The following is a 22,338-nucleotide window of genomic DNA, read 5'->3' as shown; positions in this document are numbered from 1 at the left end:
TAATCTTTTGTTCTAATAATGTATTCCTCTAGAACTTTACGTTGTCTATGTATCCCATCCATTTAACAATCTACAGTCATTGGTTTGGTTAGCGAAATGCATCGAGCCGACGTTCTTGCAATTCCGCCCATCTACCGCGCTAGATTAGTGTATAGTTTTATCGACCGCGAAGGGATATGGAAGTGTGATAAACGTGTTAAATGATTGATTTGTATCTTATAAAATCATTGTCATTCTAACAGAAATGCAAAATAGGCCTCGACGGGATTTGAACGGAGAGCCGGAAGAGGTATCCCATTCTCTTACGACTGACTCTACCTGCGTCTGATATCAAGAACAGTTTCTCCAGTAACATTCCGCACAGTTTCATTCCACAAGATTTGATCGACCCGAAGTACGGTAGGACACTCGCCCAAACTGCTATACTGTGGATCGAACCCGGAAATACGTAGATGAGAAGCAGAGCCTACCATAACATGCCCATCCCTAGATGTGTGGTATTCTAAACATTATAACTGTTTTCGTCTGATAGGTTGTCAGTAGGATCCCAAAACTTATTTGTTCAGCAAAACTACATGAAAGCACTTTGATAACATTTTTATATATCGTCTACAATATGCTGAAAAAAAAAACATAAATGAATAGTTCTACTATGGTTCACATGGAATCAGAACAATTAGCGACCGATTCTGATACGCCACAGAGCAATGACATTTAACTCTGGAGAAATTCAGAGGAGACTGGAGTATCCATGTCTTTCACTAAGTAGTAAGCAGAGAGTAAGAAATTATCCTCGAATCGGTCACCAGACCCAAATGCCTGCAACAAAGTCGACTCCGTTAAAGCATCCAAGGATCAATGATGATGTTAAAGAGGGTGATGGATTAAGTCTACCACACATCTTTTACTGTTTTACTCTTGTTTAGTTCTAGCTCGTCTTTGATCGAGCGAACCTTTGAGCAAAGATGCTTCATTTATAGCCACCTCATTTGTTCCGGCACCTATAGACTGAGATGATTTACGATCTAACATTCGCTGCTTGGATGCCTATTGCTGATGACGAGCAATTTACTCTGAAATCCCTCCCCCTGTGCTCACAAAATTTTGTTTATCGATATACGAGAGGGGGTACCCAAAAGTAACCGGAAACGTTCACTGTGGGACAAGTCCGTTGTAGTTCAGGCTTCTGTCACTAGAAGCCGCTTGATGTGACCTTAAAACATTAGTATACCGACCAGCGTCGTTGGGTGAAGTCGTACTTCCACGTGATGCGTCTTTATTTTGTAGTGCTTCTCCTCAGTTGGCCAACTTTTTGCGATGGCTGAAACGAAGGAACAGCGTGCTTCCGTGAAATTCTGTTTTCTGTTACAGAAAACGGCGGCTTAAATAGTTGTCATGCCTTAGACTGCTTGCAAGACGCTAGCATGAGCAAAACAAGTTTACGAGTGGTTTTCACACTTTAGGAATGGCCGCTTGTCGCTTGAAGACCAACATCTGTTGCTTCTATTTTTCTTCCCTTTCTTGGTTTCTTCTATTTTGAAGTTTCACGAAACAATTCTTTGAAAGAAAAAAGAACACACTTGAGTGACATTCCTTTCTCTTGATAATATTTATTGCTTAAATTTTTTTAAAAATTAGTTTTACTTGTTTCTGTCACTGGATTGCGGCCATGCTAGGGCACCGCTTTGAGGAATTTAGTAGAACAAATCACCCCAAATACCAAATTATAAAAAAAACGTACTTATTCTGTCAGGTATTATTTCCTGGTATTATAGAAGGTAACAAAGGTATACGTCATAGCTATGATAGGTAACATTCTAGATCAGTGGTTCCCAAAATTTTCAGGCTGCCGCCCCCTTGACACCTAGGCTACATTCCTAGCGCCCGCCCCTAATCACCACTACAAACATTGACCACTATCTGTAGCAAATTCAACGCAACTGCATTTCGCAAATAAAACAACCTAATTAACTCATTATTTTGGGGGTTTTATATCCACTGCCCCCTTTTGGTCACCCCGATATCGTCCAACTTTCCTTCAACGCACCCCACTGGATCTTTCCATCACCTACTTTGAGAACCAGTCTTATAAATCGTTATATAAGCTTCATTCCAAACTAAAGCTAGTTACTATTTTACTAAACTCTCATGAACTTAAGCCATTTTATGAAACTACCATCAATAATCATGAGAGCATTTATTATTTTCCCCATTGTTGTTAATTACGCGCGCACACACACACACACACACGCTCTCTCTCTCTCTCTCTCTCTCTTTCACACACACGCACATGCAGAAGTACACACGCCACCATGTACTTACTCTTACATTTGCATATACGTATTCATACATGCAGACATATACGAACACACACATATACACGTTATAATTCATTGCTACTTGATAAGCCGACTTAATCAGGAATGTTATATATGGTTGTCAAAGCCTGTCTAGGTCAACTTGCTCTTTCGCCCCACCATGAGAAAAAAAAGTCATGCAGACAGTTTTCAAGTCGGTAAAGAATCGATCAACCGACTAAAAAACACTTAGTTCGTATCTCAATGCAATATGACTAAGGGTCACGAACTCAAACTAGTTACTCATTCATTCTGTCGCTTGTTAAACACACATACATCATGCATATACGGGCGGGCGCACACAAGCATGTGTGCGTGTGAGGGGGGAGAGATAGAAAGAAAGAAAGAGCGGAGAGAGAAAATACTTATATACATTTGGTGAATGTAGCCTTGACTAGGAGTTGATACCATTGCACACTGTCCGACGCTGAATGAGAGCTTCGACCTCGAACCGTATAATATAGTACAATACAACCTAATGTAATTATCCTTTCTACTAAAATCACAAGGCCTGAAATCTGGCAGGAAAGCAAGTCGATCACTGGTACTTAATTTATCGACCCCGAAAGGATGAAAGGCAAAGTCGACCACGTTCGATTTTGAACTCAGAACGTAAAGACGGACGAAATACCGCTAAACATTTCGCCCGGTGTGCTAACGATTCTGCCAGATCGTTGCCTTATAACTTCATGTAATAATACAATATGATATACCTATCCATCTGTGTGTGTGTGTGTGTGTGTACTTTATAAACAACTTTAACGATTACACTAGCGTGAAACTCCGAGGTGGTATGACATGAATTATCATCTCTATATATATAAACGTCAAAATGTCTATGTCTGTGTGTGTCCTTTATACAAATCCACAATCTTTCAGTTAGAGGGTTCGCACTTTCATTGGTCATTCAAAACCGTCCAAGGGTGGTCGTGCACATCTTTACATTTCCCCAATCATCCCGCAAAGCCATTAAAAAATCAATAGAAGTGACTTTTTTTATGAATTTTCTATCCAAAACCCAATCAAAATGCCCGAAACTTGATACGCCAATTAAATGCCAGCTAGCTGTATGTGATTGGTCGGAGATTTTGACAGTACTCACGTGTATGTGCGCACGCATGCAGCTGTATATGCATGCACTAGCACTATGACCCGGCATTGCCGTGTCATAGTGCTAGTTACACATTAAAAAAATATGTATTACTATCTTATCTGCAATATCTATATAAGTAGCGTTATATGAAAATAGTAGCGTTATATCTTCTACAAAAAGTGCACAAATGACATCACGGCGTCTTGGAAAAGAATGAATATTGTGTATCAAAGTCTACATCATCTAATTTGAGCTTTATTTTATCGAAAGGAAGAAAGACAAAGTTGGCTCTACAAAAATTTGGGTTCAGACCCTTAGAGAAAAATACCGCAAGAAGTTTAGTCCTCCATTGTAATGATTCTGCCAATAATTTACCATTTTAATGCATCATAATAACTGCTTCTAATTTTGGTAAATGTTAATAATGTTTTCTCACATAGGCATAAAGCCAGAAACTCTTTTGGGGAGGAGGTGCTAACGATTAAATCAATCCCAGAACTTGATTGGTACTGTAAGGCAGGATTCATGACAGACGAACTGTAGACAGAAACTTTTCAACAGGCTAGCTGGGGAGCTGGTCTGCAGCGAGGTGGACTTCCGGTTGAGAAGTAGAAGCGAAATAATATAAGCAGTAAGCGTTAAATGAATCTGAATTATTTAAACAGAAGTAACTGGCGGCTATCAATCTGATGTACCTAAAGAAATAAACTTTTGATAAACATATTCTCGTCTCCACGAGTTTATTCGTGTATAACTTAACAAAGGCTACAAAGCGCAACCAATCATATAGCTTCGGGACCCCTTCGCGAATGGCCCAAGAAAACTCCAGAGGCAGCCGCCATTGAATGCCCTAGTGGCCGGCCTACACGATCATCTGCTCCTCTATTTCCGCGATCAGAGCTCCAGGCATAGGTTCCTAATCGATACAGGAGCAGAAGTCACGGTGATCCCAGCGTCAGCAAGGGACCTCCGTTACGGAAAGCGGAGCCAACCTTTAACAGCCGCCTATGGGTCTACAATCGAGGCATACGGTCACCGCACCCTTTCTCTCAACATTGGCTAACAAAAATACCCACGGGCATTCACCATCGCCGATGTCCATCAGCCCATTGTCGGGGCAAACTTCGAGCACACTTGCTATTGCTTGATTTGCAAGGAAGACTTATCAACAGCAACATATACGCTTCCCTGTCTCTGGCAACATCTGCACATGCCACGCCCCGCATAGCAACCGTCTCGCAGACTGAGGACAAATTCTCGAATCTCCTTGCGAGTCACCCCAAACTCACTACCCTGACATTCTCCAAACCTACAACCCGCAACGGGGTAACACGTCACATCCACACCACTGGTTCCCCAGTGCACTGCCGCGTATTTCGTCTATCACCAGACAAACTTGCTATTGCAAAGGCCGAGTTCGACAATATGGAGGCGTTGGGCATAGTTTGCCGATCAAGCAATCTCTGGTCGTCACCCCTGCATGTGGCCCCGAAACCCAACGGAGGTTATCGACCCTGCGGAGATTACCGCCGTCACAAAGCAGATACGACACCTGACCACTACCCCATTTCGAATATACAGGATTTTTCAGCCCAGCTTGCCGGGTGCTCGGTTTTCTCGAAGGTTGACCTCATCCAAGGTTACCACCAAATACCAGTACAAGATGGTGATGTACCGAAAAACCACTGTGAATATTCCTTTCGGACTATACAAATTCCTACGTACATCCTTTGGTCTGAAAAACGCAACACAATCCTTCCAACGCTTGATGGACACCGTGTGCAGAGGTCTTGATTTCGTCTTTGCTTACTTAGATGATATCCTTATTGCAAGCCAAAGTGCGGAGCTACACAAGAAGCATCTAGTGACTCTTTTTGATAGACTGGAACAGTATGGCTTAGTAATCAACACCGCCAAATGCGTTTTTGGTGTCACAGAAATCGACTTCTTGGGACATCGAATCATTGGTGGCGACGCTACACCCTGCCAGAAAAAGTAAAAGGTATCCTATCTTTTCCACGCCCCACAGCAAGAAAGGTTCTACACCAATCTGTGGGCATGGTAAACTTTTACCATCGCTTCATCCCTCCTGTAGCAAGGGTGGTGAGACCCCTATACAAAGCACTGTCAAAAGATGATTCAAAAGGACAGGTGGAGTGGGGTGGTGCAATGACCTCAGCCTTCGAATTCACAAAACAGGCCCTGGCTAGCCCCAATAATGGAAGGCCTGAATTATTAGGCTATGGCTACACCCGGTGGCCTGAGGATATTCCTCTCCGCAGCATGGAAACACAAGAAGTCATCCGAGCCTTCGTCACGAACTAGGTTGCCCGTTTCGGTATCCCAAACAGGATCTCATCGGATCGGAGTCCACAATTTACCTCAAAGCTGTGGAATGACATATGTGACCTTTCTGGAATCACAATGAACCGCACAACAGTCTACCATCCATAGGCCAACGGATTAGTGGAGAGATTTCACCGCCACCCGAAGGAATTCCTTGACAACCAGACTTAACGCGCCCAATTGGATTGATCAACTCCCATGGGTGATGCTGGGAATCCGCACCGCCCCAAAAGAAAATTTCAACACTTCCTCCGCAGAAATGGTGTATGGTGCCCCTCTTATAGTGCCAGATGTATTCCTTCCGAATACGAAGACAGACCCGGATGTCAAAAGGTTCCTCGCTCAACTGAGAGACAGCGTTGGCCAGTTGCGCTCTATTCCCATGTCAACTCACGGTACACCCAGTTTATCCGTACCGAACGACCTCCGCACGGCTAACTCTGTGTTCGTTCGACGTGACACACGATGAAAATTCCTTCAGTCATCCTAGGGAGACAAATCATTTCAACTCCTGATTGGTGGACGTCAAGACACAGTCTCCATCGATAGGTTGAAACCGGCCCATCTCGATACTGACAGCCCCGTTCAGGTAGCCCAACCATCAAACAGGGGCCGTTCCAGGAAGATCACAACAACCCATGACAAGTAACAGTCATCAAAGTGCCGAGTAAACATACGCACGGGTAGGATAATTAAAACGCCTTCCCGGTTCCAATGACAATCAACAGTTCTAGCGGGGAGCTATGCAGGGTAGAATTCATGACAAATGAACTGTAGACAGGAACTTCCTTGTGGGCTAGCTAAGGAGCTGGTCTACAGCGAAGGGGACTTCTGGTTGAGAAGTAGAAGCAAAATAATATAAGCAGTAAGTGCTAAATGAATCTGAATTATTTAAACAGAAGTAACTGGTGGCTATTGCTCTGATGTACTTAAAGGAATAAACCATTGATAAACACATTCTCGTCTCCACGAGTTTGTGTACAGCTTAACAAAGCTATAGTACCTTATTTTATCGATCCTGAAAGTATGAAATACAAAGCTGATCTCATTGTGTATAATTGCATAATGACTGTTTTGGACAGGATTTAGGACGTCAAATGTTAACTACTCCTCAAGTGTCACTACTGTTCAGGCGAGTCAACTAGAGAACCTCTACGTGGTCGCTAGAAATGGCAGCCAAATCCACATTAAAGCACACCCTACAGTCTTAGAAAAGAAAAACAAAGATCTGTTGAATTATGCAGTTCTGTATAGATATACTGTGTTTCAACAACAACAGCAACAACAACAACAAACTAAAAAGAGAAAAATAAGAAAAATAGCAAACGGACAATCATAGTTGTAATACTTTTTAATTATAGATCTGCTAGGTCAGGATTGAACTGGGACTAAACAATAATATGAGCAGGATGTAGGAGTGTTGTATACGATTACTTGAGTGAATGACACGAAATAATTTACTCCACGTCCTCTATTAGAAGTACTTCTCTATTTTGATGGCAATTGATTGGTCGTTTATCCAGCTATTCAGGTCAACAATGTTACATTGTCCTTTGTACACGTAACATCGGTTTCTCTGATATCATCGCTGTGGTTTTGTGGTCAAATATTCTAAAAGTTTTAAGCAGATGAAATTATTTCCATTACCTTCCATCAAAGAAACGCTTACTCGTTTTCTACTCATTAAATGGTTTAATTTCATTGGTTATAATTTCTTTTTGAGTCACTGTACTTTATATGCTATCCCCCACTTAACTGCATGCATTTCGTGCAAAAGACAAAGAAAAATTTTCCATTGTCAAAGATTCTAAAAAGTATTTCTGACGTTCTCAGTCAACACACTCCCTTCAGAGTGAGGAAATTAAATAGCGCCTATCCGTCTGGAACTTATATGGGAGCCTCAACGTTGTCGCACGATGTGCAAGAAAAGTAGCCTAATCTTCAAAAAACCACACTTTGCTATCTTAGATAGAAAGAACAAATAATAATAATTTAGTCCTAAATATATTATATCTTATTTCTTTACTGCCCACAAGGGGATACACACAGAGGGCACAAACAAGGACAGACAAACGGATTAAGTCGATTATATCGACCCCAGTGCGTAATTGGTACTTATTTAATCGACCTCGAAAGGATGAAAGTCAACGTCGGCGGAATTTGAACTCAGAACGTAGCGGCAGACAAAATACCTATTTCTTTACTACCCATAAGGGGATAAACACAGAGAGGACAAACAAGGACAGACAAACGGATTAAGTCGATTACATCGACCCCAGTGCATAACTGGTACTTAATTTATCGATCCCGAAAGGATGAAAGGCAAAGTCGACCTCGGCGGAATTTGAACTCAGAACGTAACGGCAGACGAAATACGGCTACACATTTCGCCCGGCGTGCTAACGTTTCTGCCAGCTCGCTGTATAATTTCAGATATATTATATCTGAAAATAGAGGAAACCGACATGGTTAGAAGGACGTTAGTCATAGATCAGATCCATCAAGGCAGATCCGGAGCAACGCAACAACGTATATCATTCATGAATCGAACATTCAGTTGATCGAACCACTGTATGTTAATCGTCTTGTCCGACGTTGAAGCCATCTTTAAGAGAGTGCGAATGGTCAAGTGGATAGGGGACAAAATGACAGATCAAAAACACTCAAATTACTCAGTCTTCGAGAAACAGCAGCTAAATCTCTCTTAAATCATGCCCTACAGTCTAAAATGGAGAAATACATTGGATGTACCACATCTGAAAATGACGTGGTATTTTTCGTGGCTGGAACTCTTTCAGTGGAGCAGGATTAACCTGGAGCTAAGCAGCAAGAACAACATTTATTATACAGAATTGCTTAAGGCCGTGAGCTGGCAGAATCGTTAGCACGCCGGGCAAAATGCTTAGCGATATTTCGTCCGTCTTTACGTTTGCGTTCAAATTCTACTGGGGTCAATTTTGCTTTTCATCCTTTCGGAGTCGATAAAGTAAGTAGCAAACTTGATGGCCTTGTACCAAAATTCAAAACCATTATACAGAATAATTTAATTTAATTTTTTTTGAGAGCGTGCAAATAGCCAAGTAAGCATCCAATGAAGAAGCACTTAAAAGCAATTAGAGCATCGAATAGAATGACTTTCATAACGGTTCTCTACGCCCTGAGTTCAACGTTGCCGTCTCTAACAGTTCTCTACGCCCAAAGTGAACGTTTGCCGTCCATTGTTGAAGTTGACAAACAAAGTACAAGTTGAATACAGGGATTGTGTCTTTTAATACAAATATCACTAAAATAGTGCAATTGGTTAATTTTACAACATTTGTCATCCTGATAAAAGTAACTTTTAAAAAAAGAAAAACAGTTATATTTTAAATGTGATATCGGCACAGAAAGAAGTTAGCTCTATCTAGCTGATTGAAAGATTCGGTTTCAACTTTTCATCAGTTAACATCATTTCCTTTCTCTTATCCCATAAATGTCTCCGGATATCAAGAACTCTGACTAGTCTAATTCTTCTTTCTGGTAGCTTTCATTGTTTTGTTTCTTCGTAAGAAATATTTCTTTGTTTGAGATAATTTAGAAAAACAAGAGGGGAGAACAAGGGAATAAAAGAAAAACATAACATGCGTTGTTCTGTGAATGGTGGTATGACGTCTCACATCATTCTGCTTCTTTTATTTTAATTGTTGTTTTGTATGAATAACACTCCAAAATAATACTAGTTCTGGTTCCACTTGATGTTGGTATAGATGGATAAGTTGTATTCCATCTAATATGACCCTACTCAGAAGGCCGTAATATCATTTGACAGGAACACGGTATAAAGAAATACATGGAACAAGTTGGTAACTTTAAATGTCTTTGATGTCGGCCACACGTATATATATATATATATATATATACAAATATAAGAGAGTGTCCACTATGTGGTCGACTCTTGCGCTAAAAATAGATCCGCTATGGTCTCAACCACCAAGAATTGTTTCCAAGGAGAATTAGCACAACTATGAGCGTAAACAAGCAGGACAAATGAAAAATAACATAAATGTAGATTAATTCTAGACAATTGTTTCGCTATTAATGAATTATGCAATTTTACTTACATAATATATCCATAGCTCATCAGTAGAATTTGTCTTGGATACAATTTACTAAACCGCACGCTAGAATTTAACATAACGTCAAACACACGTGTGGTATAGTCAATTATATTCGCAGTTATGATTCGAATGCCCTCGCTATAGCGCGCCAAAATCCCGGAAACAAATACTGCATAAAAAATTTTCTGCAGTATAATTAAAATCAAAAATAAGGGTGAAAAAATTAGATATTAATTTGGATTTTTTGCGCGCTATAGCGAGGGCATTCGAATCATAACTGCGAATATAATTGACTAAACCACACGTGTGTTTGACGTTATGTTAAAATCTAGCGTGCAGTTTAGTAAATTGTATCCAAGACAAATTCTATTGATGAGCTATGGATATATTATGTAAGTAAAATTGCATAATTCATTAATAGCGAATCAATTGTCTAGAATTAATCTACATTTATGTTATTTTTCATTTGTCCTGCTCGTTTACGCTCATAGTTGTGCTATTTCTCCTTGGAAACAATTCTTGGTGGTTGAGACCATAGCGGATCTATTTTTTGCGCAAGAGTCGACCACATAGTGGACACTCTCTTATATTTGTGTATAAGTTTTTATTGTATCCCTGGTTTTTATGCGCTAAGCCACTTGGTGTTAAATTGATGGTATTATTAAATTAATATCTAATTTTTTCACCCTTATTTTTTATATATATATATGTATATATATATATATATATATATATATATATATAATATATATATATATATATATATATATTATATATATATATATATATATATATATATATATATACAAGCTGAATGATAAATGGAAATGGTTGATGAACATTTATTCATATATCTACATGCATCTGCGTGGGTTGTATGTTAGCTGTTAACTCTGGCGAGAAAGCTCACGAACAGTGATATATTAGAACCTGTGCAGTGTGTTGGTGCTGTGTAGAGATGTTGACGACGTTGGTAAGAGACGTGACGGTGGCTACGAAGATGGAAGTCACTGTAATGTGGTCAGAGGTTAGACCTTATAAGGTCTGGAACTAACAGGCACAGAGACTAGGATGTGGTGAGCTTTCATAGCCAACGGCAGGCTCAAATGGAGTTTAGAACAGACTGTCTCACGTGATTCATTTAGAGGCTGCGATTGGTTAGGATGCATATTGGCGCGCGTTAGAGTAAGAGACAAATTGCGCCAATACCAACCAATCAGAGCGGTAGACACAACGGGGTCCAAAACAGCGTCCAAAGGTTAGCTGCTACTTGCTACGTTCGTATGTATGTATATATAATAGAGAGGAAGTTCACTAGAGTTCGCTGCAATGGGACTCAATATTGGTTCCTATGATTTGGTTTCGAATCACATTTGGGACCTTTTCATTTCAACTATTTAATATATTCCATGCTCATGTAATGCTTCGGTAGTCCTGAGCAGCTCAGATTCTTCGATAGGAAGCCGTTGTGGTTAAGCAATAATAGGTCAAACATAATTGAGCAGAGCAAATGATTAAAATGTATTTCAGCTGTGAGCTTCCAGCTGGGTTTTGTTTTTTCCAGTGCAGCTAGGATCACATGGCGCAGAGCCCTTTTCTTTTATAAATGAAAGTATGTACGTAATTTGAGGACACTGGCTACTATTACTAGTGCCACAAGCGACCACATATAGCTGCTTAGTTGACACAGTAGCATGAAGTGGATAGAAGAAAATGCCAGTCATTTGCTGCTGGTCTGCTAGTTTATATCAGACTGGAGTAATTTGGGTGGAAGTTTTCTGTGTAGAAACTCAACGAAATATATATATATATATATATATATATATATATATATATATATATATATATATATATATATATATATATATATATATATATATATATAGCTTATGTAATACCATATTCACCTAGTCACTAGCGTAGCTGGGGGTGGAGCGGTAGGGGCGGTCCGCTTCGGGCTGCACGTTTAATGGGGCGGCACTTTTCATCCTGTTGTAGGTTATTGCTGTAGGCAATGTGTTTTTTTTTATGGGCTTCGGGGGCGGCAAACGGAAGAGCAGCCCCAGGCGGCACACACTCTAGCTATGCTAGTACACCTAGTTCTCTTACACCATATACTTTGAACTGTATGTCGATTTCGGCATATGAATATTCCAGTTGTTCTATCACTCAAGCCTCATACTCATTGAAATTATAATGTAAATGTCTGAGTATTCCAAACATTTCTGGTAATTATCAGTCAGAAGCAGTAAAACATTGTAACTCAATTTCCTTTGAATTATATATAATTATATATCCACCAAGAAGAGGTGCATGGCTAAGTGGTTAAGTTGTTACATTCATTTTTCGTAGGATTGTGATTTCGTTCCAGCACTGAGCGAATTGTTTTGTTCTTGAGCAAAATGGCCCATCCCCCCATATCCGTTCAGCAGTCCACTCAGCTGGCAAAAATGAGTAATTGCGCAAAGGACCGGTGTTCCATCTGGAAGTAGGGAAGATATATATATACGCCACAGAATCCGAGAAACCTGCCTTATGATCCTATGGTTCGGGAAAGGTTGTTTATCCTTTTTTGCTTCTTTGATAAATAAATACGGTCTACCCAACAGACAGTTTCATTCTACACCATGTTTGTCACATGGTTCGGACAAGCAAGAGGACTCAGGGGTGTAATAGCTGTGAACTAAATTTTTTAATCATTCTCTCATGCGACTATATATCTTTAAACACGTATACTAGTCATTTCACAATATCAGCTTTAGTCATAAGTTACATCTTAGAACCATGGTTGTCAAACGGTGAGCTGCGGATTAAAAAAAAATATAATGTAAGGCATTATAAAATCGATGCTAATACCTAAGCTTTCTTCAAAACCTTGCTATAACTTTGTTATAAACAACTATGATTAGTAAAGTAAGTTAAACAACGTCTTCTAATTTAGCTTCGCGCCTTCCAAAGCTTTGTGAGTGGATTTGGTTGACGGAAACTGAAAGATGCCTATCATTTATACATACATACGTACGTACCTACGTATGTATGTATGTATGTATGTATGTATGTATGTATGTATGTATGTATGTATGTATGTATGCATGCATGCATGCATGCATGTATGTATGCATGCATGCATGTATGTATGTATGTATGTATGTATGTATGTATGTATGTATGTATGTATGCATGCATGCATGCATGCATGTATGTATGCATGCATGCATGTATGTATGTATGTATGTATGTATGTATGTATGTATGTATGTATATATGTATGTATGTATATATGTATGTATGTATATATGTATGTATGTATGTATGCATGCATGTATGTATGTATAACGTTTTGTTTCTGTTTGTGTTTGTCCACCACCGCCGTTTGACAACCGATGTTGGATTGTTTACGTCCCCAAAATTTAGTGGTTCGGCAAGAGATACTACTAGAATAAGTACCAAGTTTTAAAAAAAAGTCCTTTGGATGATTTGTTCGACTAAATCCAATATGCAGCGGTCTAATGTCGGAAACAAGATCATTTTTAAAATTTAATATATGTATACACATCTCTCTCTCTCACTCTGTCTCTCTCTCTCACTCTGTCTGTCTCTCTCACTCTGTCTGTCTCTCTCACTCTGTCTGTCTCTCTCACTCTGTCTGTCTCTCTCCTCTCTCTCACTCTATCTCTCCTCCTCTCTCTCCCCATGTTTCTCTCTATACACACACGCATAACACACGCGCGCACACGCACACACATGATGACCCCCCACCCCCACCCCATCTGATTATTTAAATTTTACGTTCTTGATCATTTGATCGTCAGATTGGATACAAAGTGTTACCTAAAATACCGTCTGCTGATCGGAAACGTGTTATTGCAATAACAAAATGAGGAGTCCAGGTGTTACGATCATAAATAACACTCTCTCTGTCTCTCGCTGAACGTGAGAGCTGTTTTCCACTTCCTCTCTGCACTTGCATTCTCTCTCCTTCTCTCTCTTTCTCCGCGCACGCGCGTGTGAGTGTGTGTGTGGTGTGTGTGTGTGTATTTAATTTTCCATGTGAAATGCGCCAATAATTTTTTATTTGATTTCCAGTGTGCCAGGAAGTCATAAGGACAGAAACTCATTGGCTTAGAGCCTCTCGGTCTAAATGACTTCGCAAGTTTAAATTTTTTTCTCATTCGTTATAATTTTGTTTGTATTAAGCAAGGATTTGGCTCGCTTAACCAAATTTATAAAATTAACATTAACAAATTAAGCCAAATTATTAACGTAGATCATTTTTTACTGCTTTTTCTTGGATTTTGTTGTTATATAATTATAATTAAATATGAATTATTATTAAATTTTATATAGAGCTGTTTTTTTTTTCTTTTGTTAATTAAAGACGGGTATTTTGCTGGGGAAGTGATATAAGCAAACCGATGATGGTTTGATTATTTCACTCACCTGTTCTAGACTTGTTGTTAGGAAAATGCACGCATATCACACATCTCATTTACATACCCTATAAAATATGTTAATTTGGACCATTTCAAAAATGGAACAGTATTTATATTAAACGTGAGCTCTCTTGCAGTAAAAGATAATCCAAGACGTTTGACTATACCACATGCTTTCAATTTGATCGCCTTCACATTAAGGGAAACAACTTCTTAAATTGGTGAAAGGTAGTTCACAGTACATACGGACGCTGGTACATTCGTCTCCATAAAGACCTAATTGTCGTTCATCGTCATGATCTTTGATTTTGATGTACAATTAATAACCCTAAACGTATGTATTTATATATGTTCTTCAGTGTCGTTTCTAGGGTCCCACTTCTGACCTATTTATGCTTTACCTTGCTGTCAATAAATAAATACTATATGGTCCAGTACTGATTTGCTCGGGGCATACAATACTGCTATGACGGCCTTGTTGTTCTTTGTACTAGTTTAACATTACTACTTAAAACCGTTGGTGTCTTTAGTTATTAAAGCTTTGGTAAGCTATACGCAAACAAACTAGTGGAGACGAGAAGACATTTATCAAAGGTTTATTACTTTACGTACATCAGGGCTTAAGTAGTCAGTTATTTCTGTTTAGTTCATTCAGATTCGTTTCACACTCACTGTTGACATTCTTTTTGTTTTTCTTCTACTGGAAGTTTTTTTTTTTGGTTTTCTGCTGACCACCTTCCGAGCTAGCCCGCAGCGAAGTTTCTGTCTGCAGTTCGTCTGTCGCGAATCCTGTTCTACAGTGGTTAAGTTAATTAACCCTCTTACTAATTAATAACAGTCAAGCATATATTAATATTATTGTACTACGTTTATCCCGCTCTTGTGAGATAGATAATTAATGTTTCATAAAATGATAATAGGATACGAAGTAATGCCCACATGAAAAGATAGACATCAAAATGTCGCTTGTCCTGAGATAGATTAGTCTAGAACCAGCTTAGAAAACTAATAACTACAATACTGTTATGCGATACACTTCTCCTTCATGAGAAGCTACCAGAGTATTCTGGAAATTCTGAAGTGGCACAACAACCCTTGTAGCTGCTACATTACCTTAACGCTAATATCATTTTAGTGTACAGATAGTGAACCTATGACATGTTACAGATTTTTGGGTGACTTTGGTATGGATGGACTTTGAAAATAAAAATCTTCTAGCAATATTATATTGTAAAAATCTTATCTACAAACATAAATCTATATATGTGACACTCAATATATTAGAATTATTAAATAAATTAAAAATTTGACACGCTAGGCTTAAATAAAAGTTGACCAATATCGCTCTTGTGAAACACCCTCTCAGGAGTTGTGATAATGACCTAGAAACTATCACATCAAAGTAGGACAACATATTCAGGAGCTGTCATATTATCTTAACATTCTAGTGATTTACATTTAACAGAAGATGCACCTACTGACTTCCCCACCACCAACACCGCACTATATTTGTGTTGTAAAGAAGTTAATTCACTGTTTCGCGTTTATATATCTCTGTAATGCATATTTATTTGTCTATATGCAGTCTGTATACTTTATTTATCTTACTGTCTATATGTTAATTTTACTTTGTCTCTCTTAAGGTCGGTTTCTTTCGTAGGTTACAACGATTCATATTTCTCACACGTAGTGTTTCTTCATATTCCATCAGAAGGACACGTGGCGGCGGTACCTTGTAGATAAAGAAATGGAAAAAGACAGAAAAAAATTATTGTATCGCAACCATAAAACAAGTGTTCGGTAGTGCTTTTAATTAATGCACAACGCAAGCAATTTTGATTAAAAGGGACTAGTGGATTACATCATCTCTAGTACCTGAGTGTTACTTTATTTTATCGACCCTAAAATGATGAACGCAAAGTTTACCACGATGAGATATGTTCTTAGAAAGTAAAGAACAAGAAGAAATGAAACAAGGTATTTTGTCCAACTGTCTAACGATTCCATTAATATGACATCCCTTAGTGATAAATTGGCTTTGAAATTGGACACAAAGTCGCACATTATATCGACTCAAGTACCTGGAAGCATCGAATGTAAAGTCAGCTTCAGTGGGCTTTGAAAGGCAAAGTAAAGTGCTAGCAGTAAAGTGAAATATCGATCTTTTAACGGTTTATTCAGAGAAAGATGGGTAGGATCCATGATCTAAAAAAGACTGTTGAGTAGCAAGTGGTGAACCACAACTCAACAATTACATTGAAACAAGCGGGCTTCTGCATTGCTCCTGTGAAATATATTTCGCTCACAAAGCTCGAGTCAATCCGAAGTTATGGAAGAAGGTACTGCGTAATGGGATCAAACTTGTACGAAGCTCTTAAGCCATAAGGTGTACTTATGAATAAGGGAATTGTCTGTGCCAGTATATTAGTCTTTCCTCTTTCTCTTTCTCTCTCTCACCCATTCTCACCAATTCTCATCACTCTCTTTCTCTCCTTTCTTTCTCTCTCTCCCTTTCTCTCTCTCTCTTTCTATATGTATATATATATATATGTGTGTGTGTGTGTGTGTTGTGTGTGTGTGTGTATGTGTGTGTGTGTGTGTGTGTCTGTGTATGTGTATAGTAAAATTATATGTACTAGCAGAGAGTTTTCTGCTAGTCACTTGATAATATTTTCGCATTTGATTGCTAATTCTAATAAATTTTATGATATTTTACGTGTAATTATTTCTTTGTATAATAGTACTCACTTGCTTAGTAAATTTTGCTTTCATTATTTTATCACAGTCATAATCACTTTTTTAAACAAACATCAAAGTAGTCCAACTACATTTAGTGTGCAAAAAAATAGCAGCGATCACAAAGAGATATTTTTATACATATGGCGTATCAAATAGTCATAATAACAAATTCACTTGATAATGCTTAGATAATGACAGAAAGGAATTAAGTCGCATGAGTTCGAAGCTTCAGTAAGTTTTAATAAGTTGTCAAATATAATTTATTTCCAGTATGTATAAACAATAAACTGAGGGCATTTACTCAGCGAATAGATAGATAGATAGATAGATAGATAGATAGATAGATAGATAGATAGATAGATAGATAGATAGATAGATAGATAGATAGATAAACACACATACGTACACACACGCACAAAAGTCTGGTGCTGTGAGAACACGTGATGAATTTAAAATTATATAATATAACGGTATCATTCACCTGGTACGTGTTGAAATATGTCAAACTAACTTAATTCCTCATAAAATATATGTTACTTTACAAATTAATTTATATGTTAATTTCATTTATTGCAACTTGCTAAAAAACATATTTTGCTTTAAAGTAGTATCTCCTTGTAGACACAATTGTCAGCAATCATACTGCTTCCATTTCTCTCAGTCAATATTTTTACATTAGCCTTCTTTCGAACTCTAGATAATGCAACATACAGCTGACCACGTGAGAAGAATTGTGTCGGAAAATATATTCCAATTTGTTCAAAAGTCTGTCCCTGTGTCTTGTTGCACGTCAAGGCAAAAGCTGGCTTGACAGGAAATTGTTTGCGCGTAAATGTGTATGAAAATTCCATTTCTTGAGATACATGTGGTATTCTTGGGATTAGCAGTGTTGATCCTGCTTAAGGACCAGAAGCAATCTCAGCCTCAACAATATGATCATGTAAAGTGATAATGATGTAGCGTGTGCAATTGCAACGTCTATTAGTAGCATCTAAATTTCTCAAAAGCATTATGCAGCATTTTTTATTCAGTTTGAAAATGTATGGTGGAGACCGTGATGGTGTAAATTTGTTGATGAATTCGATTGGGTGCAGAATTTCATTATCAACTGTATCTGAGCTTCTGTATAATTTTAGCTCACCAGGGATCCTGGTCAACAGAAAATCATTCACAAATTGTGTTGCTTCATTTGTTGATGTAACAATAGTTTTCTTTGCAAGCCACGCAGGGTTTGTGAAGTTATTTTTGACGCCAGCATATACAAAATCACACAGATCTGAAAGAATACCACTTTCAAGACAAAGGTCATTGAGTAGCTTGATTTTGAATTAACCTATGCTTTGTTCAACAAAAACGTTACAATTTCCTACATCAGTAACGTAATTAGCAAACTCTCTTTCATCAGAATGACCTTCAGTAAGAAGTCTTAGATTGGTTGTCAACTCCACAACTTTCACATTGTCCCAAAGAAAAGATCTCTTTAGTGTTGCATCAACAATTATTGATCTGACACCTTGGCGTACACATGGAAGAATTTGTTTCTAGTCACCGGATAATAATACTGTAAGTTCACCAAAAGGTTTACTCTTTTACTTGTTTCAGTCATTTGACTGCGGCCATGCTGGAGCACCACCTTTTAGTCGAGCAAATGGACCACAGGACTTAGTCTTTGTAAGCCTAGTACTTATTCTATCGGCCTTCTTTTGCCGAATCGCTAAGTTACGGGGACGTAAATACACCAGCATCGGTTGTCAAGTGATGTTGGGGGGACAAACACATATACACACACATACACATATATATATACATATATACGACGGGCTTCTTTCAGTTTCCGTCTACCAAATCCACTCACAAGGCTTTGGTCCGCCCGAGGCTATAGTAGAAGACACTTACCCATGGTGCAACGCAGTAGGAATGAACCCGGAACCATGTAGTTGGCAAGTAAGCTACTTACCACACAGCCACTCCTGTTACACTCTCGCACATCACGCAAGCACCTATCAAGGTACTCAAAGATATGCTTATGCCTCATACTGATACTCTCTTTTACTCTTTTACTCTTTTACTTGTTTCAGTCATTTGACTGCGGCCATGCTGGAGCACCGCCTTTAGTCGAGCAAATCGACCCCGGGACTTATTCTTTGTAAGCCCAGTACTTATTCCATCGATCTCTTTTGCCGAACCGCTAAGTGACGGGGACGTAAACACACCAGCATCGGTTGTCAAGCAATGCTAGGGGGACAAACACACACACACACACATATATATATATACATATATACGACAGGCCTCTTTCAGTTTCCGTCTACCAAATCCACTCACAAGGCTTTGGTCCGCCCGATGCTATAGTAGAAGACACTTACCTATGGTGCAACGCAGTGGCAATGAACCCGGAACCATGTAGTTGGCAAGTAAGCTACTTACCACACAGCCACTCCTGTTACACTCTCGCACATCACGCAAGCACCTATCAAGGTACTCAAAGATATGCTTATGCCTCATACTGATCTCATCAATAACTAACAGATCCGCTTGCTGCATAAACTTTCATGTTGCATCTCTCTTGGGGAAACTGCATGTTGACTCTACAGTGACGCTGAGAGAAATTTTGAACTTAGAACGAAGAGTTCTTCCTTTGTGAAGCAATGTTGCTGCAATACCGGTAGCAATTGCAATTTTTTAAAAGTATAAGGTAATTAAGTACATACGTTAAGTACATGTGTTTTCCCTATGTCACCACTTGCATTCAAGCACAGAATTCTTCTTTCTTTTCTATTCACGGACTGGACAGCTGTATCAACAACTAATCTTTGCTCACTATTCAAAGTTGGCAGAAGTTCATTAATGGTTTGTTGCAGTTGTTCTTGATTAAAATTGGTTTCTTCTCTAACCATACATGGAATATTTATATCTGGTCATACTTACATCTGGTCGAAGAATACTAAAGTACCTGTAGGTATCAAAGCCATCAATTTCAAGCCTTTCCTGGATTTTTCATTCGAGAGAGAGAGAGAGAGAAAGAGAGAGAGAGAGAGAGAGAGAGAGAGAGAGAGAGAGAGAGAGAGAGAGTGAGTAAGTGAGTGAATGAAAGACTGTTGCAAATGAAAACGGAAAATGTCGCCTGCTACGAATTAATATTGTTTATTATCAAACATTAAAATCTACCCCACAGTGAATACAACGAATATTTAAATTTGTGAAATTGGAGTTCAAAAATTCAATAAACTTCAGAAATCGAAATTATAGGGAATTTCTTGGAACATGAATTTATTAAAAAATTCCAGATGGCCAAGCTTTTAATAATTGCTTTTTTTTAGTACTTTTATTAATTGTTACATGCCTACTTAATGAGCAACTTTCTCCATTATAACACACACACACACACATATATGTATACTAGCAGAATTGCCCGGCGTTGCTCGGGGCTGAATTGCTTGAAAGTACTGTTAATGATTGCACTGAATTATGATGATTATTCAGGCAAATATTGATATAAGTTTACGGTGGGAGATAAGGACTTAACGATCAAACGTGTGCCATTGCATTGTTTTGGGGGAACCAAATTTCTGATGAGCATTATAGGGGCACCAACTTTAAGTTTGAGAAAGTGTGGTGGTAGTCCGGGGTGCTCAAAGGAATTGGGTACCTCTATTGGATAGTTGATGACGTCCTCTGGGTCAGGAGTTGTATCGATAGATTGATATACATAGACTTCCCCAGGAATGAGTTTTAGCATTTCATCATTAATATGGTGAACAGTTTTATTCCTCGGGGCCAGTATAGCCTTTTTGCCAATCCAATCCATATTCTGATAATTAGCTTGTAGATCTGGGAACACTGCATCTCTGAGATCAGAAGGCGTCTTAACAATGGTACAAATGGAATCGATGGCAATATTACCATTTTCATCCCCTGGTATTTTGCCTTCGCCAAGTGCAAGGAGGGTATGAGGAAATGCTGCTGATGTGATATTACGTCGCATATGAGCACGCATATTGGTGTGAAGTTTGAGAGTTACTTCCCTTTATTTAAAGAAATATGCATTAAAATGGAAAAAATGATGGTAAATTATTTGTAAAATCGTAGACTCATCGTAGACGCGCGCTAATACCCAGAAGGGCTCGATATGAATCACGACTAAAAAATACCCGGTTTTGGTTAAACTGCATCGCAAAATGTGGGAGTAGTTAGGAATCTAAATCGGAGTAGACAGACACACAACCTTTCTTTTATATATAAATATTTTCGTCCTAAAAAACTTTGTATGGGTTGAATGGTTACCTCTATGGAAATATATACACGCACATTATACATACATGTGTGTATAGATGAATATATAAATACATTTAAATATCTATATACACTTTTGGGCGATCTTTCTGTTTCTTAGAGATAACTTTAGATCTTATTTTCGTCCTGAAAAACTTTGTATGGAGTGAATGGTTACCTCTATGGAAATATATACACACACATTATACATACATGTGTGCATAGATGAATATATAAATACATTTATATATCTATATACACTTTTGGGCGATCTTTGTGCTACTTAGAGATAACTTTAGTTCTTATTTTCATCCTAAAAAACTTTGTGCGGAGTGAATGGTTACGTCTATGGAAATATATACACACACATTATACATACATCTGTGTATAGATGAATATATAAATACATTTAAATATCTATATACACTTTTGGGCGATCTTTCTGCTACTTGGATATACTTTAGATCTTATATTCGTCCTAAATAACTTTGTATGGAGTGAAAGGTTACCTCTATGGAAATATATACACACACATTATACATACATCTGTGTATAGATGAATATATAAATACATTTAAATATCTATATACACTTTTGGGCGATCTTTCTGCTACTTGGATATACTTTAGATCTTATATTCGTCCTTAAAAACCTTGTATGAATTGAAATTTTTAAGAAAGGAATTTGTTTACATACATGTGTGAAATGGCAAATGTTTGTGCAGTTGTCCGAAATGGAACCAGGGTAAATGTGTGGAACTGATGTATTATAATGAATAGTCCTTCTTGTTGTGAATATTAATTTGATTAATATGAACTGAAAACCAGTGGTGTAGCATAGGTGATCTTCTTCTAGCAAAAAGGATGTCCAGTCTGAATGGGTCATCCCTGTCACACACACACACACACGCGCACACACACACACACACTCACACACACGCACACACACACACACGTTAGCTTACAATTTTATTTATATATTTGCGTGTCTGTGTGTAAAGA

The sequence above is a fragment of the Octopus sinensis genome, linkage group LG6 (assembly GCF_006345805.1).
Source record: "Octopus sinensis linkage group LG6, ASM634580v1, whole genome shotgun sequence".
NCBI lineage: Eukaryota > Metazoa > Mollusca > Cephalopoda > Octopoda > Octopodidae > Octopus > Octopus sinensis.
This window is presented reverse-complemented; position numbering follows the sequence as displayed.